This window comes from Chiloscyllium plagiosum, unplaced genomic scaffold (assembly GCF_037043375.1).
Source record: "Chiloscyllium plagiosum isolate Xiang-an unplaced genomic scaffold, Cpla_swu_hap1 HiC_scaffold_1, whole genome shotgun sequence".
NCBI lineage: Eukaryota > Metazoa > Chordata > Chondrichthyes > Orectolobiformes > Hemiscylliidae > Chiloscyllium > Chiloscyllium plagiosum.
Genome location: NW_028270139.1, coordinates 6,001,495 through 6,014,089, shown reverse-complemented (window position 1 = coordinate 6,014,089; position 12,595 = coordinate 6,001,495).

Genomic DNA, 12,595 nt, shown 5'->3' with positions numbered 1-12,595 from the left:
AATATGTGAAAATGTCACACAAGGATTTGCATATATCCACATAACAGCAACAGTAGGAAGGCTGAACATTGTTGGATATAATGTACACCAAACACAGTACTATTATAATCTAATTAGCACACCTCTCTCACTGTCTCTCCAACTCAGATGCACTCAGCTTTAAATATGCTGCTATCCAATTTAGCTGTCAACCACAGCTCTCCCCTCTAAGATAGGGGCTGTAATTTTCACACTCTCACCAGCAAAATGGAACCATTTTCCAGGCTGGCAATTCAGATTTGAGGGAGTGCTGTTCGGTCATAAGTGTCACCCTTTAGTTGGGACATTAAACCAAGATCTTGTCTGACTTCTCAAGAGGTTATAAAACACCTTTCAGGACTATTTCAAAGTAAGTAGTTACTCTCAGTGTCCTATCAATATTTACTCCTCAATCAACATCGCAAAAGAAGATTATCCAAAACCAGTTACTTGATTATTGTTTGTGTGATATTTCTGTGTGCAAGTTGGCTCCCACATTTCCTGCATTACATCAGTAACTTTTTTTTCACAAGTACACAATTGGCTGTGAAAACATTTGACTTATCTGGGGTCATGTAAGCTGTTCAAGTTCTTTTGTTGCCATTTTAAAATTAAGTGCTACAGGAATTCCTGCGATAATGCTCATAGGGAGCTGACAACACAGTTCTATACCAACTATTGCATAAAATATTATTTTACTTGTAAGGTACAACTGTAGCATTAAATAATATAGCATAGAAGGAGGCCATTCAACTCATCACACTTGTGATATGTCCTTGAAAATTCATTCCAAATTTCTAACTGCACTGTAAATGTTTCACCATTGGGTATATATCCATTTAAAAGTTACAACTAAGTCCCCTTCCCCCCACTATTTCTGGGAGTACATTCCATATCATAACAAATAAGCCACATAAAGGTAAGCTCCTCAGGTCTCCTCTGATTCTTTTGCTAACTACATTAAATCAGTGTCGTCTGCTGATGAACCTTTAACCACTGGAAACAGTTTCCCCTTTCTTAATTTCCGAAAAGCTTCACAATTATGAACTGTTCTATTAAACCTTCACTTAATCATTTCTTCTCTAAGGACCACAGATTCTCTAGATTCCCCACATAACTGAGATGAAGTCTTTCAACCCTTTAACATTATAAAATCTTACAAAACAAAGAGATGGTTAGGCCATGCGGATTTTAATTGTTATTTGGTCAGGGCACTTTGAAAATTGGAATATGCTTATCAGTTTTAATTTCTGCACGGAATGTATTTTTAAAGACACCTGTAATAAAGTCTGTAGTTTGTATTACATCAGCCTTACATCTGTTGTTAGGTGAGCAAGGAGCTCTGATAAGGTGTTGCTCATGGAATGTCAGAGGGGATATTGTTTTGTCCATCTATCCAGAATTTTTGGTATTAAACCTTCTTCCTTTTAAATTTATTTTGTACAAGCAATCTGTGATGTTCTAATCCTCTATTAGCAAGTTTTGAGAAGATCTATCAACAAACACATTGAGTTAGATCCCATCTACCGCCCCCTGAGAAAAGGAGCAGGAAATGACATCACCATATGAAATGACGTCACCACAGGAAATGACTTCACCAGCCCAAAGAAACCCAAACATATAAATAGAAAGCAGGAATTATCAGCAGTGCTTTGCACAGAGGCCCACTAAAGATATTACCTAGTATGGTGACGAATCATCTGGAAATGAACCTTCCAGCTCAGCGAGCAAATCTACATCTAATCCTCTGTTCTGGTTTCTCCTAAACCATTTGTATGTGAGTGGGTTGGTCACAGGCTAGGAGTGTCCAGGAAATACTGAGCACCAGCAGGAGGAAACTATACTGCCAGTAACTTTCACAAATATGAGTAGGGCAACTAATGAAGAGTAGCTGGTGAATCCACAAGAAGCAGGCATCTTCAATGGGAGGATATACAGCACAGAACAAAAATAATGTATGGACCCAAATGATGGGAGAGAAGTGAATCATGTAACCAGATCCAGAAAATTAACAACTTAAATTAGGCAGCACCTCCCAAGCCCTACTCAGTTTGGAGATTCAAGAGGAGGAGTACATCCCACAATTTATATCCGCCTTTGTATTCAATGCTAAAATTTAATGGGAACAATAAAGGTATGATGGAGATAGACCATAGGGCAACAAAGCAATCTTATGACAGACGAAGTGTAAGAAATAGGAAGTGTTAAATCAGCACAAAATTTCTGAATGTATTAAAAGTGAAATGATGGATATATAGATAGATAATTACAGTTCTTGATTCCGGAGAGGTTTTTGGCCTTGTAGAGCTTGCAGATATTATAGATGTTTTCTTCTGATACGACTCCATGGCTGCAAAACATAGCAATAAGGAAAAGGTTAAAAGGAATTCCTTCTGCTCTCTACGTTTTTTTTGTTGTTGTCACAAGTGCTCGTAACGAATACGAATGTTCCATAAATGACACAACTTGTTCAAAATAAAAACAAAATTGGCAGCTGAAAGTTAATGTCTTTGGTTCAATTCTCTCAAACACACATTTACTCACTCAGCTGAATGCATGCACTCACTGTCTACATTACACAATGTAAATTAAATGTACTTGTTCAGAATAATATTTAGACAGCATAAAACAATGCAACATATAAGTTAGTTTGACACAACCTTTAAAATATATATACAAGCTTTCCACTGACAGTGACACATGTGCAATGTTGCAATGCTGGAGGTTTGAAGTTTGATCCCAACGCTGTGGCAAATTAGGTGATTCTCGCCAAGTAGAGACGACAAATGGACTCAGCAGGTTCAAATGAATCAAAGAATCAGAGAAATGGAAGAAGCCATTCAGTTCCTGCAATCTATGCCAGTCACACCTCAGTTTATCCTCCATAATCATGCAACTTAATTCTCTTCAAACACATCCAATTTCTTTTTCATAATCTTCATGGAATCTTCTTCTCCCACCTTTTCAGGCAGTGCTCTCCCCAGCTGAACAGCATTTATTCAAAAAAAATTTCCTATGTTCCTTCTAAATCTTCTGCCTATTGTTTTAAAACTAACACACCTGTATAACGAGAGATTTAAACACATGGATGGCCTAAGGAACATGAAGCATGACATCTTTGCTCCACTGACATTAGATTTTAACAAATATGAAGGGAAATTAAACTTGAATTAGTAAAGCAAATTATTTGCATGGAATCAAATCTGCACTTCACATCGAGCTGATAAAATCCTTTGTTTTCAACTCCTTCTTTCTAAGAAGTCCCATTCTGACAAAAATAGCAATAAAGCTATTTGATTGCTCAAACCTTCTTGCTTAATGCCCTCCTGCACTGCCATCACCTACCATTGGAGACCCCACAATATACTTCCTTACTGGAGACTTGCCATCCTGACAATTACACATAACACAAAGTGACCACATACTAAGCAGTTGTATAATCCACAGAGAGAAAATACTGGAAAATCTCAGCAGGTCTGGCAGCATCTGTAAGGACAGAAAAGAGCTGACATTTCCAGTCTAACTGACCCTTTGTCAAAGCTCAGGTTTGATTATGATACAGATCCAGAACAGTGAGTTTCACACTATCCCATTGACGGAAGTTGAGCTAACTAACCGACAGTTACCAGTTTTCTGTCTCTCTCTTTTTCTTGAATGAGCGAGTTACAACAGCAGTTTCCCAATCCCACACAAGTAACACCACACGCTGGTCAGCACAACCATCTTTTCTGTCATTTGGTGGATCAGGAACTACCAACAACACTTGAGATTGTTGGGAAGAATGGGTTACTTCACATCTCTCTGATTGTCATAAACCAGCCAATACACAACTCCAGTCTCCTCCTCAATCCTCATCCCCCACACCAAATCAGCTTTCATACCTCTTTTATACCTCATTAGCTGATAATGGGTTGGTGGATGCTCAGCCTTTCAATAGTGGTGCAATCTATTGTATTCAAATTAATCAGTTGCGGCTGTATGACATTCTATTTTGAGATAGGTAACAAAGGTTAAACTACATCTGGCTCTGCCTGTCTGGAACTGATTTGGACCTCATGTATAAGTGAAACAGTGCCACTTCACTAAAGCTTAGTCCAAATGTCAAAGGGAATCAGGGTCAAATGACGTGGGACATGGCACTATGTCAGCCACAGCTCTAACCAGATAGTGGTGGGATCGCTCCCATGGTCAATCTAAGGGGACTGGTATCTGCATTACTGTTCCCTGACCCCTGTGCTGGGTATTGAGGCAATATTCACATGTTCAGCTGCCTATTGGGTTATTGTTGCTCCAGACTTGGCAATCATTTGAAAGTAGCTGAGTGGGTTGTTGTCTGTAAACACTTCAAAGTCTGCACGGATCAATTTTCTGAGCTTTCGGAGAATAGCTCAGCTCAAAGTTAGCCATTTGAGTTTCATTCTCGAACAATTCTACACGTTTCTCTGGTTCAATCACCTTGTTCCCATAAAGGTGAAGGTTGGGATCAATAACTCCATAGAACCCTGGATATCAAGGTACGTGCACGATTTGATAAAGAAAAAAAATGGGATGGGGTTATGGCAGATCCGAGGGGGTCAGAATAATGGATGACCCACAGGAGGATAGAACGTTTAAGAGTTTCCTTTAAAAAAATGGAGTGAAGAGGGGACATGAAAAACACTGGCAGGTAATATTAAGCAAAATCCAAAGGTGTTTTATGTGTATATTAGAGGAGAGGGAATAACCAGGGAAAAGAATACAGCCCATTATGGATCAAAGTGGCGATGTGTGTGTGTGTAGAGCCAGAAGACATCGCTGAGGTTTTAAATCAGTAATTTGCATATGTGTTCACAATATAGGACGTACAGGACATTGTAGGTATAGAAATCAGGAAGGGGGGACTGTTAAATACTTGAACAAGTTAGCCGTGAAAGGGAGGAGGTATTAATGGTATTAGCAGGCTTGAAAGCGGATTAATCCTCAGGCCAAGATGAATTGTGTCCCTGTCTCCTGTGGGAGACAAGGAAGGAGGTTGCAGGTGCTCTGATATTAATTTTCAAATCCTCTCTGGTCACAGGAGGGCAGATAATGTAGCACCATTATTCAAGAGTGTAGAAACCAGAGAACTACATGCCAGTTCGTAGTCAGAAAACTATTGGGAAAAATTCTGAGGGACAGAATTAATCCCCACTTGGAGAGGCATGTCTTTGCAAGGGGAAGGTGACTAGCTGTCTAGGTGAAGGTAGTGCAGTTGGTATAGACAATATGAATTTCAGTAAGGCTTTTGACAAGATTGCATATGGCTCACTGTTTAAGAAGCTGAAAGCACATGGGATCAAGGGCAATTTCACAAATCGGTTCCATGGCAGAAAGCAGGAGGAGACAATCAAAAGGTGATTTTTGTGACTGGAAGCTTTTGTTTAGTGGCATAGCGCAAGGTTCGGTGCTGGGTCCCTTATTGTTTTGAGGGGAATTAAGGAAATTTATTTTCACTCAGAGGGTGATATGTATCTGGAACTCACTGCCTAAAAAGTGGTAAACCCTGGGAACTCCTAAGACAAGTAGTATTCAGATGTGCACTTAAAATAACAGAGCATTCATGCTACCAACCAAGTGCTATAAATGGAATTAGGACAGACTGATACTTGATTATCTGCACGGACACATTAGGCCAAAGAGCCTTTTTCCATGTGAAGGTTCACTTCTGGGCAATGGCCTCAAAAAGTGTCCTTGGCACCAACACATCTTGGTGATCTACCATGACAAGCACATTCAAAGCCTGGGCACTGTTCTTTCCATGTTCACTATATTAAATGCTCAGAACATGATTTGGTTTTCCCATGGCATCACCCTATCTATCGCTGTATTAAATACACTCAATTACTTTCCTTGCAATGAATTCCACAGATTCCTCACCCTCTGAAGAAATCCTTCCGCATCTCAGTTCTAAAGACTCATCCCTTCACTCTCAGGGCGTGCCCTTGGGTCCTAATCAAAGAATCATTGAGATGTACAGCATCAAAACAGACCCTTCAGTCCAATTTGTCCATGCTTAACAGATATCATAAAATAATCTAGTCCCATTTGCCAGCACCTGGCCCATATCCCTCCAAACCCTTCCTATTCATATATCCATCCAAATGCCTCTTAAATGTTGCAATTGTACCAGCCTCCACCACTTCCTCTGGCAGCTTATTCCATACACACACCACCCTCTGCGTGAAAAAGTTGCCCTTTAGGTTCCTTTTATATCTTTCCTGTCTTACCCCCAACCTATGCTCTCTAATTCTGGACACCCCCCACTCCAGGGAAAAGACCTTGTCTATTCACCCTATCCATACCCTTCATGATTTTGCAAACCCCTATAAGGTCACCCCTCATAGCTGTCTCTTGTACTAATGGAAACATCTTCTCCACGTCCAGTCCTCTCAGTATTCTGCAAGTTTCATTGAGATCCCATTGCTTATTCTAAATTCCATCCTGCACAGACCCAAAGTCCTCAACTGCTCCTCATATAACATGCCCTTCAGCCCAGGATCACTCTTGTAAACCTACTTTGGACCTCATCTGACACCAGCATAAACTTCCTTAGATACAGGGCCCAAATCTAAGGTCTGACCACAGCCCTATATAGCCTCAGAAGTACATTCTCTGCTCTTGTATTTTAGCTCTCTTGAAATGAATGCTAACATTGCATTTGCCTTTCTAACTGTCAACTAAACCAGCATGTCAACTTTAAGAGAATCCTAAACTACAACATTAAGCTCCTTTTCAGATTTCCAAAGACTTTTCCCTTTTAGAAAATGTTCTTTTCTTCAATTATCCCCACAAAAATGCATAACCTTATAGTTTCCAACATTGTATTCCATCTGCCACTTCGTTGCCCATTCTTCTGGCTTGTCCAACTCCTGTAGCCTCTCTGCTTCCTCAACACCACCTGTCCCGCCACCTATCTTTATGTCACCTGCAAACTTTGCAAAAATGCCCTCAATCCTTCATCCAGATTGTTAATGTATAATCTGAATAGCTGCGATCCCAACACGGAGTCCTGTGGAACTCTACCACTCACCAGCTGCCATCCTGAAAAAGACCCCTTTATTCCCATTCTCTGCCATTTGCCAGACAGCCAATCCTCAATCCATGCCAGTATCATGCCCCTAACACCATGGTCTTGTATGTCATTTAACAGCCTCCCATGCAGCACCTTGTCAAAAGCCTGCTTGAAATCCAAATAGATCACATCCACTGGATCACTTTTGTGTAACTTGCTCATTACATCCTCAAAAAATTCTATCAGATTTGTCAGGAATGACCTCCCCTTGATAAACTCAGCCCTACTTTACCATGAACTTCCACATCTCGTCCTTCATAACTGATTCTAAACTTTGATCAATGACCAAGGTCAGGCTAACCAGTCAATAATTTCCTGTTTTCTCCTTGCTCCATTCTTAATCAGGGAGTGTTACATTTTCCAGTTCTGTGGGATCCTCCCTAACTCCAGTGATTCCAGAAAGATCACTACTATTGCCTCCACTAATCTCCTCAGCTATCTCCTTCCGAACTCTGGGATGTAGTCCATCAGGTCCAGGTGATTTATCCACCTTGAATCTTTCAGTTTCTGCAGCATTTATTCCTTAGTGATGTACCACAGCACTCACCTCTGCCTCCGACCTTCTTGAAGTTCTGGGATGTTGCTGGTGTCTCCTACTGTGAAGACCGAAGCAAAGTACCTGTTTCATTCCCCCACCATTTCTTCCTTCCCCATTGCTACTTCTCCAGCCTTATTTTCCAGTAGCCCAATGTCCAGTTTTGCCTCTTTCAGATATCTTTTAAAAAAAACTCTTGCAATCTTCATTTACATTACAAGCTAGCTTACCTTGGTATTTCGTCATCTCCCACCTTATTGCATTTTTAGTTATCCTCTGCTGGTTTTTAAAAGCTTCTCAAACTTCTGGCTTCTCACTAATCTTCACCACATCGTATGCATTTCTTTCTTTTGCTTTTATATTGTCCTTGACTTCCTTCATCCTCCCATTAGTATGTTTTATGTTCCTTGGGATGAATTTCTGCTGTGGATTCCAAATTAACCCCAGAAGATCCTACCATTGTTGCACCACCATCTTCCCTGTTTGGCTCCCCTTCCAAATAACTCTGGCCAGCTCCTCCCTCATGTCTTTGCAGTTACCTTTCCTCAATTTAAACACCATTATGTCTGATTCCAGCCTCTTCCACTTAAACTGCAAAGTAAAATTCGAGCATATCATGGTCACTACCCCCTCAGGATTCGTTCATTTTAATCTCCCTAATCAAGTCTGCTTCTTCAGAACAGCAGATCCAGAATTGCCTGTTCACTAGTGGGCTCTACTACAAAAAGCACTCATGTAGGCATTTCATAAATTCCTTTCTTGGGATCCGCTAACAACCTGATTTTCCCAGTCCATCTGCATTGTGAAGTTGACCGCAATTTTTCTAATGGTGCCTTTCTTACAGCCTTTTCTATCTGCTAACTTATTTTCTGTCCCATATCCTGACTATTGCTAGGAGGCCTGTACATAACTCTGCGCTCTGTTTAACCTAGCTCTAGGATGGGTGAGAATTTATAAGAGTGGAGAAGGAATATGATGGAAATGCTGAGGATAATGAGGATGCCAAGGAAGCCAGGACAGTTCTGAGATGAGGAAGACTTGGCTGAAGGTATCCTGATAGCTGCTAGATTGGAGAGTAAATGACTCTGTCATGAAATATATGGACAATCAGAAATATAAGCACGTTTTGCCCGAAAGGTGTTCCAGTTTGAAAGGAATACTTGCCTGATACCTTTAAAATGTTAAGATACTTTGTTTGCCATTCATTGCAAGTTAATTTGCTCCCTTTGCATCAATAAAATTCTGTTCGGTTTCCTGGCCAGAGCATTGCTATGAAATTATGCAGGATTTGCGCTTATATTGCTCAAATGTCAATTTGCAAGAGGCAGTCATCTATTACAGGGGGTAAGCTATCTGACTGATTCTGGAAACACAAGTGTCTAGCTTAGATTCCACTTTTCCTCCCACAAGGCAGGAGATAATGACAACTTCAATGCTCTTTATGTACGAAAGTTGCAGTGATCACTATCCATCTTGACAATCAGCAAGGAAAACCTATACCATCAGAAGTTTTAACAGATTGAAAAAGACATCACCAGTAGTCATACAAAGAGCTATATCCAAGATGGCAGAGGAGTAGAAGCTGCTCCCCTCCAGTCGGCTTTCTTTCTCTTTTTTTATCTTTTAATCTTTTTCTTTTTTTCATTTTGCTTTGTTTTCTTTTCTTTTAAGACTGTAGAGTGGCAGGTGAAGGAAGAGGACCCAGATAGCAGCTGCAGCAACACCAGGACAAATTGAACATGGCTCTATGCCAGCCCAGGGCCTCCCAACAAGTGAGAACCAGATCCTGGACTGACTCCCCAGGCCCGAGCACACAGACTAGGCCAAGACTCCAGGTCTGCGGCTCGGCCTGGGCGCCTGGAGGAGAAGTGGGGGTCTTAGCACAGCATGCCAATCTCCTGGTGAGACAGTCTTGTCCCAGTATAACGTCTTGTCTTCGTGTGGAGGTCCTCTTTGTCTTCTGCTTCCAGGTGTTCCAGTGGCTTGGTATGCGGCCTCATCCAGGAGTGACAGTCTCAGCCCTGCATGGCACTCTTCTTCAGTGGAGGTTCCCCGGCTGGGTCTTCAGAGTGTTCCATTGTTCCTTAATCAGCTCTTCCTGAGCCCAGGGCCATTTACTGAACTATGATGAACGTTGTCCTAATTTTACTTCTTTATTATTATGCATAATTTCTGGCATCGGTGTGGTGCTGTGGGTGGGCAGGAGGCAGCTTATAAAACTTTTCACTGTATTTTTCAAGTAAAAATACATGTGGCAATAAATTTCTATTCTATTCCATATTTGTATGAAGTGGTAGGTTGTACAGAAGATTGATCATCATGCACCTCAAGTGACTTGAATGTTAGTTAGTCTTTCTTTTCCTGCAACTACACCTTGGCAATGACCTTGGCTGACACAGCCAAACTTGAGGAAGTCTGCTGAACACTTTGATGCCTTGCCTCAAAAGACTTTGGTGACCATACTCTGGCATTCTAGGGCCTAAAGGACTCTGGCCTATTGAGGATTCCTGTACGAGTGCAAGTGCAGTCTCTTTGGTCTGACCTGATTGTAACATTTGGTTCCCTGGCAGAGGAAGATGATGTAGAAGGACAACTCTGGAGTGTCCTGAGTCAGCAATCTTGGATAGAGGTTCATCACTCCTCTTTGCTGCTGGTGCAGAATTATAGGTCCCTCGTTCCTTGAGGGAATAAGGAACCTGGAAAGAGGTTCCTTGGGCCCCTCTTGTCTAGCCAATGAATGAAAATACCCATGGCTTCAGTGCTGGTCTCCATGAAGAGCTGGCAGATGCTGGTTGTTTTGGCGGACCTAGCTCTCAGACAGACCCTGGGCAAATGCCTCAGCCCTATATTCAAATCTGTGCATGATTTCTGCAGATGTTCCACTGCTCATCTATGCATCTCTGTCATTTTAAGATGGCCTAGTCCAGACACTTATCATCTGTAATGGACTCAACAGATGTCCTTGTCTAGCACTGAGCCTGTGTCATGTCCCCAGGCCTAGCACAGATAGTGGTACATACCCTGGCAGGTTACAGCTGATCTTCATCCTCTTGCAGCACTTGAAGTCACGTTCTCTTGAACCCCCCCCCCCCCCCCCCCCCCCCATGGATTTTGACCGATGTAGTCACCTCTATCTAGGCTGCCTTTGCTCGTTGGGATAGTCGTCTGCTGCCCTCCCTGGAGAAAATAACTTCCCTTCTTTCCTGGACAGAGTTCAGGAGAACATCTTGGGAGGCACTGCTGTTTTGCTTAGCGTCTGACATCTCCAGAAGTAGTTTGGTTATTGAGAAGAAGTTGAGTGCTGCTTCTGGGTTGCAAACGAAGTCCCCTTTAAACATGGCCCAAAATTTGGAGCACAGAAGGTTCCAACAGGAGGTCAGAACAGGGCGAAAGTGAGGACTGCAGATGCTGGAGATCAGAGTCTAGATCAGAGTGGTGCTGGAAAAGCACAGCAGGTCAGGCAGCATCCGAGGAGCAGGAAAATTGATCTTTCGGGCAAAAGCCCTTCATCAGGAATCATCAGGAGGTCAGAACATCCTACCCGCAACCATAAACTTAGCATATTTTACATGCATGCATTGAACTAAGAAGAATGAAATAGCAAAAGTACTTCTTGCCTTTAGGCTAGCATCCACACAAGATGGTCTAAATTGGTCTAAAATAAAGATTCTCCCTTTGTCTACTTAAAATAAAACTTACTCATCTCTAGCAAGGTCACAATATAACTTTGGCAGTCTGGTCTGGAATTATAAGAGGTTGAATGCTAGAATCTGTTCTAAAGGATATGTTAAATGGGCACTTCGATAGCAATAATTTCACTAGGTATAGTCAGCATTGATTTAGAGTCATACAGCATGGAAACGGACTCTTCAGTCTAACCAGTCCATGCTGACTGTAATCCCAAACTAAACTCCACCCACCTGCCTGCTCCTGGCTCATATCCCTCCAAACCTTTCCTGTTCATGTACCTATCCAAATATCTTTTAAACATTGTAATTGTACCCACATCCACCACTTCCTCAGGAAGTTCATTCCACACACAAACCACCATCTGTGTAAAAAAATTTGCCCCAATGTCTTTTTTAAATCTCTCTCCTTTCATCTTAACAATGTGCCCCTCAGTATTGAAATCCCCCATCCTAGGGAAAAGCCAATTCCCATTAACCCTATCTATATCCCTCATTGTCTTATAAAGTTCTATCAAGTCACCTCTCAGCCTCATCCCAGCCTATCCAGCCTTCCTTTGTAACACAAACCTTTCATACCCAGCAACATCCTGATAAATCTCTTCTGAACCCTCTCCAGCTTAATAATATCCTTCCTATAACTGGGTGACTTGTGACTGGGAAATCATGTTTGACAAACATGTTAGAAGTTTTTTGACAATATTTCTAACAGATGTGATAAAGGGGAGATGGTGGACATAATTTTGGATTTGGAAATTGAATTTTCAGAAGGCTTTTAAATAAACTTTATTAGCAAAATTAAAGCATGTTGGGATAGAAGGCATGGATTAAAGATTGGTTTACAAGCAGAATGAATAAATTGGTCATTTTCTTGTGGGCAGGCTGGGATGAGTGGAGTACGACAAGGATCAGAACTTGTGCCCCAGCTGTTCATAATATATTCAGTGATTCGAATGCGTGGATCCAATATAACATTGCCACGTTTGCGAATGACACCAAGCTACATTGAAATGTGAGCCATGTAGAAGATAATAAGAGAACTGAACAAACCCAGTGAGTGGGAAATAACATAGCAGGTACAATGTAATGTGGAAAATGTGAGGTTTTCTATTTTATAGGAAGGTCAGATGTACAATGCATTTTTTAAAAGGTAAGAGATCAGACTGTCTCAGTGTACAAAAGGACCTGGGCATCCTCTTCAATAAATCACTGAAAGATAACATGCAGGTGCAGTAAGCAATTAGGGTAGCTAAAGAAATACCAGCC